This window comes from Amphiprion ocellaris, chromosome 22 (assembly GCF_022539595.1).
Source record: "Amphiprion ocellaris isolate individual 3 ecotype Okinawa chromosome 22, ASM2253959v1, whole genome shotgun sequence".
Classification (NCBI taxonomy): Eukaryota; Metazoa; Chordata; class Actinopteri; family Pomacentridae; genus Amphiprion; species Amphiprion ocellaris.
The window spans coordinates 19,586,824-19,605,780 of NC_072787.1; the positions used below are offsets into that span (position 1 = coordinate 19,586,824).

An 18,957-nucleotide genomic window follows, 5' to 3' on the forward strand; every position below is an offset into this window, starting at 1 on the left:
TGGGAACTGAAATATAGGTTGTGTCACGAGCTGAGCTTTCACTTAGGTTGAATTTCACTGTGGAAGATTGGAATTTATCTCCGTCAGATCTGTATGCTGCTGCTCCAGACGTCTCCTGACATTTATATGACATTAATGGAAAAACAGACTGAGTTCCTACAGAGGCTGAAGGTTTGAGACAAATGGTCCAATCTTGAACAGACCAAAAATCAAAAGGATAAACTCTGATCTTAATCTGTCAATTCCCTGTAGACGAGATCCTGCATTCAACTTACATGTGATATTATGTTGTTGAACTTGCAAGATTTAAGTAAAAGTTCTGCTTCAGAACAAGTACAAGAATGATATTTTAAGAAATCTGCCTGTTTTGGGGTAGTTTTCATGTGGTGCAGCTTCATTACTGCAGATTCCAGCTACAAGAATCAATAAATACCAAGAAAACAGAGCAAAACGACACAAACTATGAGAGATTTGTTTGCTCTAATTATCAATAGTTAGTGTATTTAAACAAAAAGTAATGACAAAATAGATGCACGAGGGTTAAATATACAGTGTTTCTTCTATACAGCGCTATATTTATCACATTTCAGTGGCAGACTTTGGCTTGACGACCATGTCTGCTTGATTTTCTGGACTTTTTAGCACCAAAGTGGAAATTTCAGAAATTTTTTTCATGTCAACACTTACGCCCCCATTATTTCCAAGTGCTTGCTCTACAGGAATCCAAAATGAACTTCTTCTGTCATTATGCAGAGCCTTGAGGCAACATTTGCTATGAATTGGCGCAGTATAAATAAAACTGAGCTGAACTGAATGGATTCAAAGGTTGAAAAGTTGATGTCTCAGTTGTCTCAGTGTTGGGCGTCTACTTAGATTAAACATCTGTCTGACAACATTTTATTGGTGTTTCAGTCTGATTTTGCTTTGTGGGAATCGACTCCCGGCTAATGTACAGACATGAAGCTGTTATCAGTCGTTTTATCTGCGAGCTCGACAAGACTGTGAGAAAGAGTAATGCCAAGCATGTCAAATGATTGCGTTAGGGTGTAAGCAAAGAGAAGAATCCACATGTATGTGTCTGCAGAGGTAGCCTCCGGCAGCAACGGATCTCAGGGCTTTTTGTACTTTTATCACGTGTCTGTACATTCATCTATTGTTGTCATGTAGCTTTTAGCACACATGTTCGCCCAAACATCATGCAATAATGCTGTTTCATACTTTTCTCTTGGTGCTAAAAGATTATATTAAATGCAACACTTATTCAACACAGTTTTCTTGTATATTTACTGTATATTAAGCTGCACTGACTTTCCAATAAATGCCTTTTCTAGCGAATCTTGAGATGCATTTGCATGCATGTTTTTGTTTACAAGAATTCTGACCGCTCATTTTGCACCTCAATACTAAAAAAGTCACTTCACACTCTCACACCACAGCTGTCACACAAACCTCAACAAGTTATTTTTTGATTCCTGGGAAAACACTGCGATGCCGTTGATGACTGTGGAACATGTACAGCCATATGGGTATTGAAAAATTCTGCTCTGTTTCATCTACTTTGTTCAGCATCTTCACTCTGAGTCATGGTTAGGGGAAGTTGCCGCTCTCTTTATGCATATAACCTGGCTTTGAGAAGTAGTGCTGCTCCTATAAGGTGGCCTTTTTTTCTTTGTACTGAGTGCTGGGGCCTCCCCTGGTCACTGAAGGTCTCAGTTCTGCTCATCCACTCACTGTATCTCACTATCAACCTCAGTGAACTTGTGCATTGTGCTGTAGGGGAAAAAACAATCACGTCTTCTTTTGAATTATGCAGCACTGTGCATACCAGAAATGTACATTCATACGCCGCCTCCTCAGAAAACCACAAATATTTAAATATGACAGGTGCTGGTATCCATGAAGAATAATTAACATCAGGGAAAGGAGCAGCTGATCCGGCGAGGATGTGAGCACTGAAAGTGATTCGCCGGTCCTCGGCTCTCTCCACGCTCACAGCAGGAAGCCGACGAGCGAATTACCTTAGCGTTTACACAGATGCTGACATTTAGACGGGGCCATGAGAAAGGGGAAAGACAGAGCGATCGGGTTGCAGACAGTGAATCATTTAGTTCTCCTGAAACTTCTGTTTATAGCACACACAGCGTGTTGTGGAGGTTTTGCAGTCGTAGGAGAGGATCTCGCTTGTCTGTTTACCTGCTGGGGGTTTGTGTGGTTTGGTGGGTGTCACTGCTGCTCTTTGCCCCCCTCCTGGGCCAGTCGATAACAGTGTGTGAATGTTGGTTAAGCAAACGAACATCACTCAGAGCTGCTTACTGGCACCAGTTTCACAACAACAACCTCCCTCCCCCCGTTTTGCTTTTTTCCACATTTAAAGCCAGAAAACGCAGCTTTTGAGGGCTTCATCTTCATCTTTCTTCACTAAAGACTCAAGCTTTAACATTTCAAATTGCACAAGACTATAGGAAATTGCATCACCGAAATTTGAGAAGGAAGTCAGCGCGCGTATTCTCAATTGAATGTGGTAAACCGCTCCACTGTGTAACTTTAAATATCATATGTTGAGTGGAGGCCATGTGTTTTGACTTTGCCACAGTCCTTGCATGTTCATCACTTCTAGGAACGACGCTTGTCTCGCCTTCACAGAATACCGAGCATGTTCTTTGCAGCGCCGACTTAAAATAAAACAGCAGTTTCCTCTTTGTCTCGACACACGTTTACAGTTTTGGAGGTTAGCTGTAGCTTCTCGGGTTTTCTGCGCAGACTAATTAACAAGCTAATATAACAAGCCAGAGGTTAATATACAGGAATAACCCCATTAAGGTTAGCGCATGAAATATGCATCAACAAAACACACAGGCTAATTTGTGTGAGGATAATTTAGGGGGTATTTGTCGGGATATTTTGGAAACTCCCTCGTGGCTGCAGTGTTCCTTGAGGTCGTCAGCATTTTGAGGTATAATTTAGGAAAAGTTGCAGCAGTCGACACCTCTCACCTCCCCGGATCGTATTCCCCAGCGCCGTCTTCCCGCTTCCACCTCCTGTCCTTGCTTGCAGTTCGAGCATCGGTTATCAGAATTGCAAATATCGAGCGGACTGCCTCCTAAATCGGAATTATTAATGACCGAGCCTTTTGAAGTTTACTCGGGGAGGATTGACTTCACAGACGAGCGCCAAAGTACTTCAGCTCTGTGGGCTTCGTTTGCACATTTGGGCCATTGGGCAACATATTTGTGACCCGGTAACACTGAAATTTATCCCTCGTGTCGTCCTGCATGTCAAAATTGACCCGTTTTAAAGTTTGAAAATGTGGAAAAAAAAATATTTTCACAGTGAAACGTCTGATGTTCACATTTTCAACATTTTTGGGAAATCTTTGAACATTTTTTGGTGGAAAAATGAAATGTTAAAAATGTTTCTTAAGAACATTCACACAAAAGAAAATCATCCAAAATCCAGTGAATTTCGCTGATGAAAATATTTACAAGAATTTTCTTGCCAAATTTGGGGGATTTTTAAAAATAAAACTTTGAAGGGAAACCTTTAAGGAATTATTGGAATTTTCTTCCTGAAGGTTTTACAAATTTTCAGAAATTTGGGGAATTTTTTTGCTGAATTTTTGGTTTTTTTTTTCAGACAAGGAAACAATATTTTTTGGTGCCTGTAAATGAAGACAACAGGAGGGTTAAACCCAGGATTTAGAGTAATAAAGTAAACAGCACAAATAGTATGATTCAGTGCAGTTGCCAGTAATGTAGTCCTCAAATATAAACCCTCAGGACTTGGATGTTGGACAATATAACACAGCTGTAATCGGATTTATGAAATATTTATTAATGATGTTGATAGAAAGTTGTACTCTCTGTGTAGTAGTTTCCATTATTAGTGCTTCCATTATTAGGTTTTCATTTTTTCCTAGCCGATATCTGCCTGACAGTTTACTGTCCATTCAAGTTGCTCCTAATGCAGACAGAATATTAGTGAAACTCATGTTACAAGATGAAAGAGCCGCCACAGCAAGCAACTCTATGAACTTTACTCTATTGTTGTGTGGAAAACAGCACACGGTGTTTAATCAGATCTCTGTTGTAATTATTGTTGACTGACGTCTTTATTGAAATGTCATGAGCTCGTTTGGCTGCACTGTAAACAGATTCACCACCATTTCCTCTGATGCATCTCTAAATTAGCTGCCTACGTCGTGTTTGCTGTCGTTTTCTTTTAACCCTCTTAAAATCAAAGCAGCCTCTGGGTGTTTTTGCTCCTGTTACATTTTTACTCACTGTTGACATATTTTTTAATGCAATCTAAAGTCCTGTCCTCTCTGCAAACAGCGCAGCCTTGGCTAAAAGGACAGCGAATTCAAAAATGTCTTCTGAGCAGTATGACGCCCTCATAATGCCATTAATCAGGAAAAAAGAACAAAGTTGAATAAACTTTATGAATATTTTACAGAAATTCCTCAAAAAGTTGAAATAGAGTCCAGATTGAGTCCAGAGAGGTGTTACCAAAACAAATAGTGACACTGCATACTTCATATGTTTAACTGCTTACATTCTTAATTTGTTTACATACTTGATTCCTCTCTGCTCTGCATAAACACAACCTGCAGTTCAACCCAGTTCAGACAAAAACTCCCAGATTTTTTGTCCTGTTAATGTTGGTCACAGCTGAGTCACTAATGGCTTCACAGTTGCACCAAAGAGTGCAGAATTTATTGTTTTGTACAGAATCTTTTTAATACAAATTATTTATTTTTGGCAAATGTTTGAACCAGACACAGAAAAAAAGTGATTTTAATTACCACTATTTTGGTTATTTTCCCGATGGAACGGCACATCACAGATTACTGGTTCAAGGACCATCAGAAGTTGAGAACCCGGATATTCTTTCAGTTTTTTAAAACAGTTTCTGTACTTTTGCATAAAAATACAACATGACTTTGAAACTAATGACGTATGAAGTTTGTTAATATCCATCTCTTCCTCAAGAGCTGCTTGTGAGTTCATTTATGTATCATCAACTCCTCTATTTAGCATTGTTAGGCAGTATGCAAATGTTTAGGTGAAGGTTTTAATATTATAATACAAGTATAGAGATTTGTAGGTTTTTCCAGTGTTTAAAAATATACAGTATTTGTCAAACATGACAATTTCTCAAGGTTCAAAGTTTATTATCCTGTGCACAGTAAAGAAACACGTTTCCTGTTACTATGGAATTCTTTCTTTGCTGACCAATCCAATGCCAAATAATATAAATCCAAGTACAAAATAGATTTAAAAAAATACTAAAATAGACAAAAAATGCAAAAAATGAAGAAAAATTAAAAAAAATTCAACTCAGCAACTGTGTTTAAATGTATTTGTCGACATAAATGGCCTGTTTATACACCAAAATCAACTTATGAGTGCTCATAGTAGGTTTTATCGTTGCTGACATAAATTAATAAACAGCTTACAGCTACATCATAGTGTGTAATAAACTGTTTACTAAATAATTCTGCTGTTTATGAATCACAAATATGGGGATATAAAGTCAAGATTATTCATAAACTGGTATTATAAAAAATACATCCTGCTCATAAATGCTGAAATAAAAAGGGTTTTGTTTGTGAGGTTTGAAAAAAAATCCCGCAGAACTCCAATTTTATGGTTGCATCAGGAAGAACTTCAGCACAAATACTTTAACTGGGGCACAAGCACTGTTGCCTCTAAGCTTCGCGCGTGCGCAATTGCGCACTGCTGACACACTCCGTGCACAGAAAATCTGCACTGCGCACAAAAAAAAAAAAAAAAATCCAACCTAAATTGTAAATAAACACGTAACAATTCATTCTGTGCTATTTTTCAATGTGAGTCAGTGAGTGACCAGTGACTGGCTGCTGCAGCCAATGATGCGATTCACATACGTATTTAGCATAGACTGTATATAATGGTATTTACGCAGCTAATCAACGTCATTGACAGGCGTCCTTATGTGCAGCTACTGTTGTTCTCATAGATATGAATGAGTAGATAGGACACGCCCCTTTGAGGTACGTGCTACTGCGAGGCTAAGCTAGTGGGGGCAAAGTTTCAGTGCATTCCGTTGATGTAAACAGCGTGAAAACGGAAACAAGTATGCCGGCTCACTGTGCTGCATATAATTACACACTACGTCGTACGATTGAGACAAGGGAACTTGGAATGACTTTTCATAGGTAAGAATAGTTTTTGGCTCTTTTTTCATTGTTGAGAGCTTCCAGTCTATGAGAGCTAACTAGTTAGCCACTAGCAAAACGCTAAGGCGAGCTAACAGCTTGACAAACAAATACCAGACGATTAATAGTAGCTGTAGTATAGTTTACAAGCAGTAGTATTAATACTAAAAGTACAAGCAGCAGTAGTAGTATAAACAGCTGTTAGTCGTAGAAGTAGTATCAGCATTTGTAATAGTATTACAAGTTGTAGTAGCAGTGCCAGTATCAGCAGCAGTAGTGAGTAGTCACATTACTATTACTACCACCAATACTACCAATAGTAGTTATAAAGCCAAACTCATGTATATCCAGATTACCATCTATGTTCTTCCTCCAAACCCATTTTATGATTGGGATTACAGGCAGTTCTTTAGGACTGCTCTCAAATAATTGAAATGTTACTAAACAAGGTTATACTTATCAGATTAAATAGCTCTGGTCTCCACTTAATTTATTAGCATGATTTCTTTTTAATATGTTGTGTACAGACTTAATTACTTCTCTGTCTACTTTTCTTACTCCATGTAGGTTTCCCAGAGACTATGGGTTGAGGAGGAATTGGAAGTTTGTCGGCTTAGACCTGGTGTTATTCCATCAGTGTTAAACTTCCCGGCTCATCTTGGAAGAGTACGTGCCAGAAAGACCACAACCAAGCAGCCTTGAGATCTTAGACAACATCTCCCTGAGGTGGGTGTCAACAGTGTTCACAGTCAGGTCTGTGGTAATCCTGTCAAAAAACAAAACAGAAAAAAATCTAGATTATAAATCAACATGTAACCAAAGCACTCTGTGTATAACGCCATAGTATAGGATGTAGTTCAGAAAATGTCAAAGTATAGCATACTTTACTCAAGAATAACATAGTATGGCCTGTAGTTCATAGTACAGCATGTCGGCAAGAAAAAAAACAAAACATAGATTATTATGTGGTTCAAAAAGCGCAAAATGATAGGATGTTGCCTGAAATTGTCATGTATGATTTGTGGTTCAAAAAATGTCATAGTGCAATATATTGTCAAAATAATATGTAATTCAAGAAAACATCAGAGTATAGTATGTTGTCTAAAAAATGCCAAAGAATAATATTTCATTGCACAAGTAAAAGTATAGTAAATTTTAAAACATTCGAATTCTTATGTTACTAAAAAACAACAAAAAAAAACAAAAAAAAGGTCAGTAATATGTCAATTAAAAAAGCCTATAGTATAGCGTGTCGCCCAACAAACATCATAGTATAGCATGTCGCTCTAAAAACGTCAGAGTATAGCCTTTAGTCCACAGCTGTCAGTAGGTGAGGAGCAACACAAAAACAGTCCAAACGCTGGTTTCCAGAGGGTTAGATGAGTATTTATTTGAAAGAGGAAGTTTACAACAACACAACATGTGAGGGGGGTTAAAAGCAAATGGGTGTTAGTAAAATAAAAATAAATGAACAGAACTAAAAGTGAACTTCATGTTGACATTGATGGGCATTCCAACCAGGAACAAAGTAAAAGATAATCAATACGAAAAAAAAACTCTTCCTGTTCACCTCTTAAGACCCAAAAACACACCGCAGTAGCACCCTAAACTAAAACTACCAATGGGTTTCCTGTTTTCCTTTCTGAACAATTCAAAGGTTCCTCTCTATCTCCCCACACATCCACCAACCACTGGAACACATCTCCAAAGTTCTGCAGGGCCAGCTCAGCTTCCCCTCAGAAGAAGTGCCGCCACCTGCCAGATGAAGGAGCCTTTTGAGAGGCAGCTGGCATCGTGATTGGACTGTACTTTGGTCTGTTCCAATCCAGCTTCAGCTCCAGAGACGGCAGGCGGGACGAGTCAACGGAGGCCGGGTGGACGAAGGCATGAAGCTGAGTACAATCCAGAAAACAACAGAGGAGGAGCGCAAACAGAGTAGCATGGTATGTCTCTGAGAAAACATCATAGTATAGCCTTTGGTATGAAAAAACGGCATCATATACATTGTATATTGTACAAATAACAAATCAAAGGAAAAAGACATACATTGTAGAATTGTAGTAATTGTGGGCTGACTGATTTACTGATTATCAGTATTTTATTTTTTACTGATTTACGGTAATAAATACATTTAAAAATGGTGCTACTTTGGCTCTGAACCTTTATCTACCTGTGGTCGCTCTGTCTTCTGGAGTGATTTGATTGGTTATACGTCACGAATAAAACTCCTTTAACTTAACATCTGTAAACAAAACAAAAACGTATCCACAAAGTTTTCTGTTAGTTTGTGTTCTTCTAAGTTTAACTCCAAGATTTTAAATACTCTCATTAACTGCAAATGAATATCTACTACAAATGTCTCACTAATAATCATTATCAGCCTTAAAAACCCACAAAACACCCCTCTACACTCGACCACACTTAGTACAGTCCGGTTCCCCCTTCTATAAATCTACTTGGAATCGTCCACTTCCTGTTTGTCAAAGTGGCCTTCTACCTGGACAGGTTTTGTTGGAGCTCATGCAACAAACATTTTGGGTAACTGCACTTTAATATGGATGGATGACACTGAATTAGAGTCTGTTTTAATGAGACTGAGTTAAGATGTGTAGCTCTGTCATTAAATAGGAATTTATTTCTCAGAATTCACAGAGAAAAGTCTGAAATGTTTGCTAGGTTAGCATCCCACATGTTCTTTGGCTCAGCTAAAGCTAACTCTCTCCAGCTTCTGGATCTCTTGAGTTGCTTGTTGTTAAAATATCTTGCTAGAGGAGCTGAAGCTCAGAAATTCTGAGATATTTGTTCAAAATAAGTTCATTCTCAAGTCTTATCTGAACTGTCCTCTTTTGTTTTAACTTTCCCTAAACTTAGGAGTTAATGAAAGAGCAGCACATCCAGACTCAGTCTCATTTATGTAGAGATTAAACTTCAATGTCATTCATTGATGTTAAAGTGCAGTTTTTCAAATGTTTGTTGCACATGCTCCCGACCAAACCAGTCCAGGTGGAAGACGATGTGAAGAGAAAGCTCCAGAGGATGAATATCACACGTTTACATTGGAAATAAATGTCCTTTAATTAGACATTGTCATGCAAAAGTTGGATTTCCCTTTAATGATGTTCAAATCTTTGAGTGTTTTGTTGATGATGGTTTCTAAAGGTTTTTTGACACTCGGCCCCAAAGATTAAAACCTTTTACGGCTCACAAGCTGCAACAATTCACACATTATCAACTATCTTTCTGACTGAACTAAGATAAAAAGTGAAAAACTGTCTGATTCCTGCATCATGAATGTAAATCTTTTTGGTTTTCATGACAGTAAACTGAATATATTTGGGCTTGACATTTTATAAACCAAAACAAGAAGGGAATTACTGGAGAAAACAATCAACAGATTAATGGACAAAGAAATGTGTTTTCTAACATATATGTCTGAATTACTCCAACATTACAAGATACATACAATTTAAATTCAGTTTTATTTATATAACGCCAATTACAGGTCAAATTGTCTCAAGATGCTTTATTTTTGTTTTTTTTTTTGTCATATTTAAAATATGACAAAGTAAGAAATTTAAACCTCTTGACTAATCCAATTTATTATTTAGTTTTTAAGAGACTGACAAAACTTTCTCCACTAAAACTAATAAACATGAGGTCAAATAGAAGGAACAGTTTTAAATACTACAATCCCATGATGACGAGAATAAAGTTTGTCAACAAAAACTAAATCTGCTGGTGGATTCCATTAAAGTCCTAATAAATGATAATAAAATGTGATACTAAAGGTTTGTGGTGCTAAAAATCTCCAAGTAAAGATATCAAGTTGAACATCTGGATGGAGGTTGATAAAAATTGATCTCCCTTCATTTCTCTGGAGTCGACTCCATGGATTTCATGGATGGTGGTTAAAGACCTGCTCTTCTAGTCGTCTTCCTTCTCGTCGCTGTAAAAAGTCAGTCCATCCTGGCCGACTTCAACACCTCTTCATGACAACTTGTTCTGCCTCCGACCTGGTGGAAACTCCAGAAACTCGGGAAAACCTGTGGAGACTCGAAGAACTCGTGGAGACTCGAAGAACTCGTCGGGTGGGGGAAGGTGTGGTGGGCGGTGGTGGGAGGTGGGGGAGTAGAGGGGGGAGGCCGCCACCCACCTCCCCGCCTACTCTCCGCCCTGACTCCACCCAGACTCCGCCTTGTCTCCACCCATGTGGTGACTTCAGCAACTACGATGACAAAGGGACGACGAAATTATGTTATTGTATCTGATCTGTAGCTCAGTGAGTTAAGGATTTGCCTATGGAGCTGCAGGTCGCTGGTTCAAGACCAGACACTTCTTAAATTTTCTCAAAATCCTGACAAAGACAAACAAAGAAAACTGCCGCTGGCGGGTCTCGAACCTGCGACCCTCCGCTTGGGAGTCCTCTTCTTATCCTCCTGAGCTACTCGCTCAGATACAAATTCTTCTTTTTTTTGCGCATTTATCATCTATTTTTTGTCGTTTTCGAGTTTTTTTTTAACTCAAGTCTCGACTCGACCGTTTTTCTCAGGAGGTTGGACTTCAGCCTTTGTGCTGGAGGGTGGAACCCTCAGTTCCAAGACTTTCCAAAGCCTCCACACCTCCCGAGTCCTCAGGACCTGAGCTTTCACACAGTCTGAGGGCTGAAATTTTCTAAGTCCCACAGTAGTTCTCTGTTAGATTGAACCTTCAGACAGTCCAAGGACTGATATCTTCTAGGTTCCTGAGTAGTTCTCTGTTAGTTTGAACCTTCAGACAGTCTGAGGACTGAAATTTTCTGAGTTCCTGAGTAGTTCACTGTTAGTTTGAACCTTCAGACAGTCTGAGGACTGAAATCTTAGAAGTTCTTGAGTAGTTCTCTGTTAGTTTGAACCTTCAGACAGTCTGAGGACTGAAGTTTCTAAAGTTTCTCAGTACTTCTCTGTTAGTTAGAACTTTCTGGTTAACAGAAGCCTTAAAACTTGTGACCGTGAGTCTTGATTTCACATTTAGACCATCCATCTGAGTTCTTCTCAGACTTTCACCTGTGGGTTTTATAGAAATCCTGAACAAACTTTGATTCTCTTCACTGAACAGTAAAGTTTGTGATGATCAGAAGGTAACATTAGTTTGATCGATGCCTTCAAACTCTAGTAGACTTCATCTGGAAATCAGTTTTCTGAAATGAGTTCTTAGTAAATCTGTCCACAATCAAACCAAGAACATAGAAAGAGGAAATGTTTGAAGAAACAACTTGTTTTCATTTCAGACTAGAAAACGCTTTAAGACCCTTTATCTGTTTTGCTCTTTTTGATCGTTTTATTGTCTCTTCTGTTTAATTTGATCTTCTAAAGTCTAACTGGTGTCTTTTCAAATATTTTGTCTTTAGTTTGATTCTTCTTAAATGTTTACTTTTGCTCTTTTCTCACCTTTTATTCTGTTTTAATGTCTGATCTGATTTCGAAATGTTTTGTCTTTTTAATGTTTAATTGTTTTTTCAAATGTTTTATCGGCTTGTTTGAAAAATTTCCTTTTCTTTCCCAATGTTTAATTTTTTGATTAAATCTTTGTTAAGGTTTTTCTTTTTAAATGTTTTACCACCTTTTAATGTTTAATTTTCTTTTTTAATGCTTCATTGTATTTTCTATTTAATTCCTATTTAAAGTTTTATTGTCTTTAAGATTTAATTTTCTAATTAAACATTTAATTTTTTTAATTAAATGTTTTGACTTTTGAAGTTTTAATAATCTAATTAAATGTTTTATATTTTTCCAAATGTGTAATATTCTTGTTTAATTGTGTTTTTTAATTTTTTAGTTATCTAAAATATTTCATTTTTAATGTTTAATATTTTTGTTTAAAAATTTTTGTTTAATTTCATAAATACATGCTTTGTATCTTCTGTTTAATTATCTAATTAAATATTTTGTCTAATATAATTTAATTGTATTTAATGTTTGATATTCTCTTTAAAAGTTTTATTATATTAAATGTTTTTTCCCCTTTGATTTAATTGCTTTTTTATTGTAGTTTATTTCTTTAATCTTTTTTTCCTGTCAAGATTTTAACCCCAACCTTAAAAATTAAACAAACCCTTAAATCACAATGAAAATACTTTTGTTGTCACAATCATGAGTTAGTCAATTATTCAGTTTCTCAATTCAACTTTATTTGTTTAGCACCTTTCACAGAGATTACAAAACTAAACAAGCAAAGAGAAAAAACTACAGCTAAAACTATGATTAAAACTCAAAAAAAAAAAAAAAAAAAAAAAAAAATTTAACATGGTAATAAAATCTGTTGTGTCCAGGGGATGGAGGGAGTTTATTGAAGTCTTCTTGGGCTCACATGGGAAATCATTTAAAATATAAACTTGATATTCAGTCTAAGGAAACTGCAGAGTGACAGAAGAACCAACAATATCTCCTGTTTTCTCCTTTAATGAGTCGACTCTTCTTGTGCTTTCAGACCAAAGAACTACAGACTCTTCACAACCTGCTCAAACTCTTGGTACAGGACCTCACCACACGGGTCAAGAAGGTTTCCTTCTCATTTCTACTCTGAAGCTCACCTTCTCCTGCTCAAACTGCTGACAAATGTTTCTGCTGCTCTAAAGTCTGGTCTCCAGAACTTCCTAAAAACGCTCAAAGTCTCTTCTGCTGCAGGTTGCTTTGTAGAACTATTCCAGAAAACCTCACTAAACCACATGGAGGGGCCTCAAGAAGAAGACAAAAACCAAACTAGCACAACCCAAACGCTAAAGTCTCCTGCAGCCTACCAGAGAACCTCTGAGAACAGAGAATCAGGACAGGAACTCTTACCTTCTGGACAACCAACGTGGGTTCACAAACAAGAATACAGAATGTGTCTGACCAAAAACCTCTAAAGACTCACTACAGCCAAGATAAAGACACAGCTGCACCAAATCCACTAATCACTGCACACATTAGCACCATGTGCTCTGTGGCTAAAGAACCTCATTTACCAAGACAACTATCTGGTACAAAGCCCTAAAACACACCAAGAAGCACATTAAAGATGATTTTACTGCTGGAAGCTGCAAGCCAGCGCCTAAAGAACAAACTGAAGCAATGGAGCCAAACCCGGTTCAGTTGTTAAGAGAAGCAGAGGAAATGTTTGTCTGCTGCTAAATAAAGCAGGAAGACACTGAGCTGCTCAGGTGTTCCTGATAACACTGAGCTGCTCAGGTGTTCCTGATAACACTGAGCTGCTCAGGTGTTCCTAATAACACCAAGCAGCCACCTGGACAGCCAATAGGAACACAGCTTACTGGAAGTCCAGAGGGCTGGCTTAGTGAAGGAAATTTAGTTTAAAGTTGAAGCAGAAAGTTAACAAAGAAAGTTGAAAACCACCTTCTGATACCTGAAATCTCTGAGTTTTCACACAAAGAACACCTGAACATGTCAAACTGGTTCCATAGTAGAACCCTCATTGTAAAAACGTCATAGTATGGTGTGTTGCTCAAAAAACATTAGGACCCGGCTGTCAGGGGACAAACATGTAAGAAACATGAGAACAGAGAGAACCCAACCAGTAGGTCACAGTTTATCATCCCCCAGTCATCTCCTGAAGTCCATATGGTGAGAGACATCAGTATCTGGTTGTTAATTTACCAGAGGATGCTTATAATCATGCTGATGTGGTCTGTACTCTACAGTATTTTAGTGACTCAATAAATGCCTAAGTTGTTTTTTTAAAAGGCTTTTTAGTTTTTAATAAACATTTAATACTATAAATAAAATAATAAATATTTAATGCAGACTCCAGTATTGCTCACTGGTTGGTCGTTACATTTTATTAGTTTGATTTCACTGTTTAAAATGATGCCACCTCTTTTCAGACAGAACCTGTGATAATAAAACAATACAAAATTTTTAGTTCTGTGTTAATAAAGCACTTAAAGCTTTAAGTATGGCTAAATGCTTTTTTCAAAATTAAATATATCACTCCTTAGGTGGTAGTGGCCCCAAGTTCAGTAAAGTTGGAAAGATATTCACAGATTCGGACTTCCAGCATCAATAACTCATTAGATATAGGTTGTCAAAACATAAACGGTGCCTCTTTCCCATTGTTGCAAGGCAGACAATGTGCTACAAGCCCAGTTTTATCAAAAGTAGCTGTCTTTCAAGCTACAGGAATAACATTGGTGTCTATGGAGTGAACAGGGTCCGTCTGCAATTTGCAAAACCACTGCAACAGTAAAGAGAGACAAATATTCAATAACTTCACTCTTATACATTGTAGTGTCACTAAAATCACTGCAGCCTTCAACTGGCTCCTGTTGACAAAGTGTTTTAACAGAAATGTAAATGCTGTAATTTGATTCTTTTAATGAACCATGTAACTTGAATGGATGTGATGCTGGTGTGACCACAGTGCACACGTCTGATGTTGCTCACAGTGGTCCAAGGGACGCTCAGGGAGTTTGTGTGTTTGCTCACACTCAGGAAAAATTACAGGGAACATTGGGCACAAGTCCGTGTGGGGTTTTCAGGTCACACTCGCAGTTTTGTCTCCAGTAAGTCACTGGTAGCTCATTTATGGTCTGAGTGGGCTGCTGTGATTCACACAGAAAGAAATCCGCAGACAGACGTAGCCGGTAACAAACGAGAGGTTTCAGAATACTCCAACATGACATCACAGGACTTCCTGATTCAATAATGTATACGGCCGCATTAATCAATCAATTTTATTAAATAAGTAATGTTCCCTTGACTCGCGGAGGCTTTGTCAAGAGACAATGAGAGCACAGAAGAAGAAGCTGCTGTCCAGATGTACAATGTTTCCTCCAACGTGGAGAAACTTGTGACGCAAGAAAACGGCGCAGACTCTCTCCCTCGCACTGAAACCACAGTTGGATCAAAGCTTGTAATTTTCAGTGCAGCAGCATTCAGGCATCTCCCATCTAATGTAGCGCCTGTTGTTTGGGGTGAGTATAGTCCTGGAGAAGCAGCATAGAATCATAGAATCATGTGCATCCACAAATGACAGCTCAGGCTCAAAAAAGACAGAGTTCACCGAGTGCAGCTCCACCGACGCCTGAAATCAGTGTTTCTCTTTTCACTGTCAAGTGATCAGACGCAGCAGCAGGAAGAGGTCAGAGAAGAGAGGATGTTTGATGATTTAACACACAGCAAAAGAGTGCGTCCGCAACGATGACTCTGGGGGAATAACACCCCTGACCTCATGAAGAAGCTTTTATTATTTAAACCAAACAAATCAATTATTGTCTTTGTGCACAGTCACCACCGCGAGACGAAATGTCTTTTTTATATGTCACCACGTTCGTAAATAGGCTGATTAGGCCGGCTGTGGGTGTGAGGATCATGTGCTGCAGTGTGACGGATGCTGAATGGTCGGCTGTGTTAGCTCACAGAGGAGGAGACTCGGGGATGGCGTGTACATGAAGGGCCCTCTGTATCTCTGCTGTGCACGCAAGTATGCATGCCATTACTAACTTTGGCATGAAATAACGCCACTGGGTGTTGGGCTTGAGGCCACCTCAGCTGAGCCCTGACCTACGTCGTCCACAAACTTGACACCGCAACGTCATTTGGGAAGCCTCTTGTCTGTGAGCGTGAGCTTCTCCTCCAGAGCCTTTGTATGAAATGACTGTAACATTTGGTGTTGAAATGTCAAAAACATAAAATAACAAATGGTACATTCACAGCGACACGACATAAAAAGACGCAAAACAACTATGATGAGAAGCAAAATGACCAAAAATAGACACGTCAATGACAAAGAGATGCAAAACAACGACAATCAGACACAAAATGACTACTATTAGAGGCAAAATTATTAAAAGGAGACACAAGTCATCTACAAAGAGACATAAAAGAACTAAAATGAGGCACAAAACAACTGCAATAAGAGTAAAAATTACCTAAAAAAAGACACAAAACAACTACAGTGGGAAAAAAAACTACCAAAACCCGACAAAAAACAGCTACAAAGAGATTCAAAACAATTACAATCAGACACAAGATTACTATAATTAGAGGAAAAACTACCAAAAAGAGACACAAAACAACTACAAGCAGACACAAAATTACTACAATTAGAGGCAAAATGACAGACACAAAATAAGTACAATAAAACACAAAACATCTACAATGAGACACAAAACAATGAGAATTTGAGGAAAAATCACTAAAATCACATAAAACAACTACAAACAGATGCAAAACAATAACAATCAGACACAAAATTACTACAATGAGAGGAAAAATGGCAAAAAGATACACAAAACAACTGCAATAAGAGGCAAAATTACCTTAAAGAGGCACAAAACAACTACAGTGGGAACCAAATGACCAAAAACCGACAAAAAACAACTACAGAGATATTAAAAACAGCTACAATCAGACACAGGATTACTATAATTTGAGGTGAAATGACAAAAAGAGGCACAATACAACTACAATAAGTGGCAAAATCACCAAATAAAGGCACAAACCAACTACAACAGGAGGCAAAGTGGCAAAAAGAGGCACAAGATCAGTACAATTAAACACAAAGCAACTAAAGTAATGACACAAAACAACTAGAATTAGAGGAAAAATCACCAAAGACACAAAGACAAACAGATGCAAAACAAATACAATCAGACACAAAATTACTACAATGGCAAAAGGAGACACAAAACAATTAAATGAGACACAACAACTGCATAAAGAGGCAAAATGATGACAATGACACACAAAACAAACATAGTGTGAACCAAAGTGACCAAAAACTGACAAAAAGAGCTACAAAGAGATTCAAAACAACTACAATGAGACACAAAATTACTATAATTAGATGTATAATCACAGAGAAAATGTGTAAAAAATGTCATAGGTTAAGATGTCGTCCAAAATGTGTAAAAAAAAAAAAAAAAAGTCAGACATTAGTATGTCGTTCAAAATATCACAAAAACGTCAGTTTAGTATGTTGTCCAAAATGTGACCAAATCGTGATAGTTTAGTATGTGGTCCAACAAAAACAATGTCCAGGTAGCTCAATTGGTTGAGAGATGAACTCATAAACAGAGATGCAGGTTCAATTCCACCTCATGACCTTTTACTGCAGGCCTTCCCTGTGGTCCTCTCTACTTACCTATTGAGTAAAACCAAGAAAAGGGTCTGAAAAAAAACGTCATAGTTGAGTATGTCGTCTAAAACTTCATAGTTTAGTATGTCGTCCAAATTTCATAAAAAACATCAGTTTAGTATGTCGTCCACAATGTCACAAAAAGATCATAAGTTATTATGTGGTCCAAAATGTCACAAAAACATCATAGTTTAGTATGTCGTCCAAAATGTAACCAAAATGTCATAGTTTAGTATGTCATCCGAAATGTGACAGGTCAAATTGTCTCAAAATGCTTTATTTTTATATTTTTTGTCATATTTAAAATATGACAGTAAGAAATTTAAAGCTCTTGACTTGACAGTCCATCCTGGCCGACTTTAACACCTCTTCATCACAACTTGTTCTGCCTCCGACCTCATGGAAACTCCAGAAACTCGGGAAAACCTGTGGAGACTGGAAGAACTCGTGGAGACTCGAAGAACTCGTCGGGCGGGGGAAGGTGTGGTGGGTGGTGGTGGGTGGTGGTGGGAGGTGGGGGAGTAGAGAGGGGGAGGCCGCCACCCACCTCCCCGCCTCCTCTCCGCCCTGACTCCACCCAGACTCCGCCTTGGCTCCGCCCATGTGGTCACTTTAGGAACTACGATGCCAAAGGGACGACGAATTTATTTCTTTTCATCTGATCTGTAGCTCAGTGAGTTAAGGATTTGCCTATGGAGCTGCAGGTCGCTGGTTCAAGACCAGACCATTCTTAATTTTTATCAAAATCCTGACAAAGACAAAGAAAGAAAAAGGCCAGTGGTGGGTCTTGAACCTGCAACCTTCCAGTTGGTAGTCTGTCTTCTTATCCCCCTGAGCTAACCACTCAGATACTAATTCTTCTTTTTTTTGCGCATTTATCATCTATTTTTTGGCGTTTTCGGCTTTTTTTTTTAACTCGAGTTTCAACTTGACCGTTTTTCTCAGGAGGTTGGGCTTCAGCCTTTGTGCTGGAGGGTGGAACCCTCAGTTCCAAGACTTTCCAAAGCCTCCACACCTCCCGAGTCCTCAGGACCTGAGCTTTCACACAGTCTGAGGGCTGAAATTTTCTAAGTCCCACAGTAGTTCTCTGTTAGATTGAACCTTCAGACAGTCCAAGGACTGATATCTTCTGAGTTTCTGAGCAGTTCACTGTTAGTTTGAACCTTTAGACAGCCTAAGGACTGAAATCTTAAATGTTTCTCAGTACTTCTCTGTTAGTTTGAACCTTTAGACAGTCTGAGGACTGAAATCTTAAATGTTTCTCAGTACTTCTCTGTTAGTTTGAACCTTCAGACAGTCTGAGGACTGAAATCTTAAAAGTTCTTGAGTAGTTCTCTGTTAGTTTGAACCTTCAGACAGTCGGAGGACTGAGGTTTTAAAAGTTTCTCAGTACTTCTCTGTTAGTTTGAACTTTATGGTTAACAGAAGCCTTAAAACTTGTGACCATGAGTCTTGATTTCACATTTAGACCATCAATCTGAGTTCTTCTCAGACTTTCACCTGAGGGTTTTTTAGAAATCCTTAACAAACTTTGATTCTCTTCACTGAACAGTAAAGCTTTTGATGATCAGAAGGTAACATTAGTTTGATAAATGCCTTCAACTACTAGTAGACTTTATCTGGAAATCAGTTTTCTGAAATGAGTTCTT

At 38.2% G+C, this 18,957-nt stretch overlaps 1 long non-coding RNA gene across 3 annotated transcripts in view; it reads left to right on the plus strand.

The window, feature by feature from the left end:
* Positions 1–17,788, plus strand: part of LOC129348025 (uncharacterized) — a 60,274-nt gene extending 42,486 nt beyond the window's left edge. For all 3 annotated transcript variants that reach the window (XR_008600440.1, XR_008600442.1, XR_008600441.1), the window contains 4 exons: positions 6,764–6,922; positions 7,854–8,139; positions 12,662–13,373; positions 13,430–17,788. This is a non-coding gene — a long non-coding RNA (uncharacterized LOC129348025). The remainder of the gene's footprint in view (positions 1–6,763; positions 6,923–7,853; positions 8,140–12,661; positions 13,374–13,429) is intronic.
* The last annotated feature ends 1,169 nt before the right edge of the window (positions 17,789–18,957 follow it).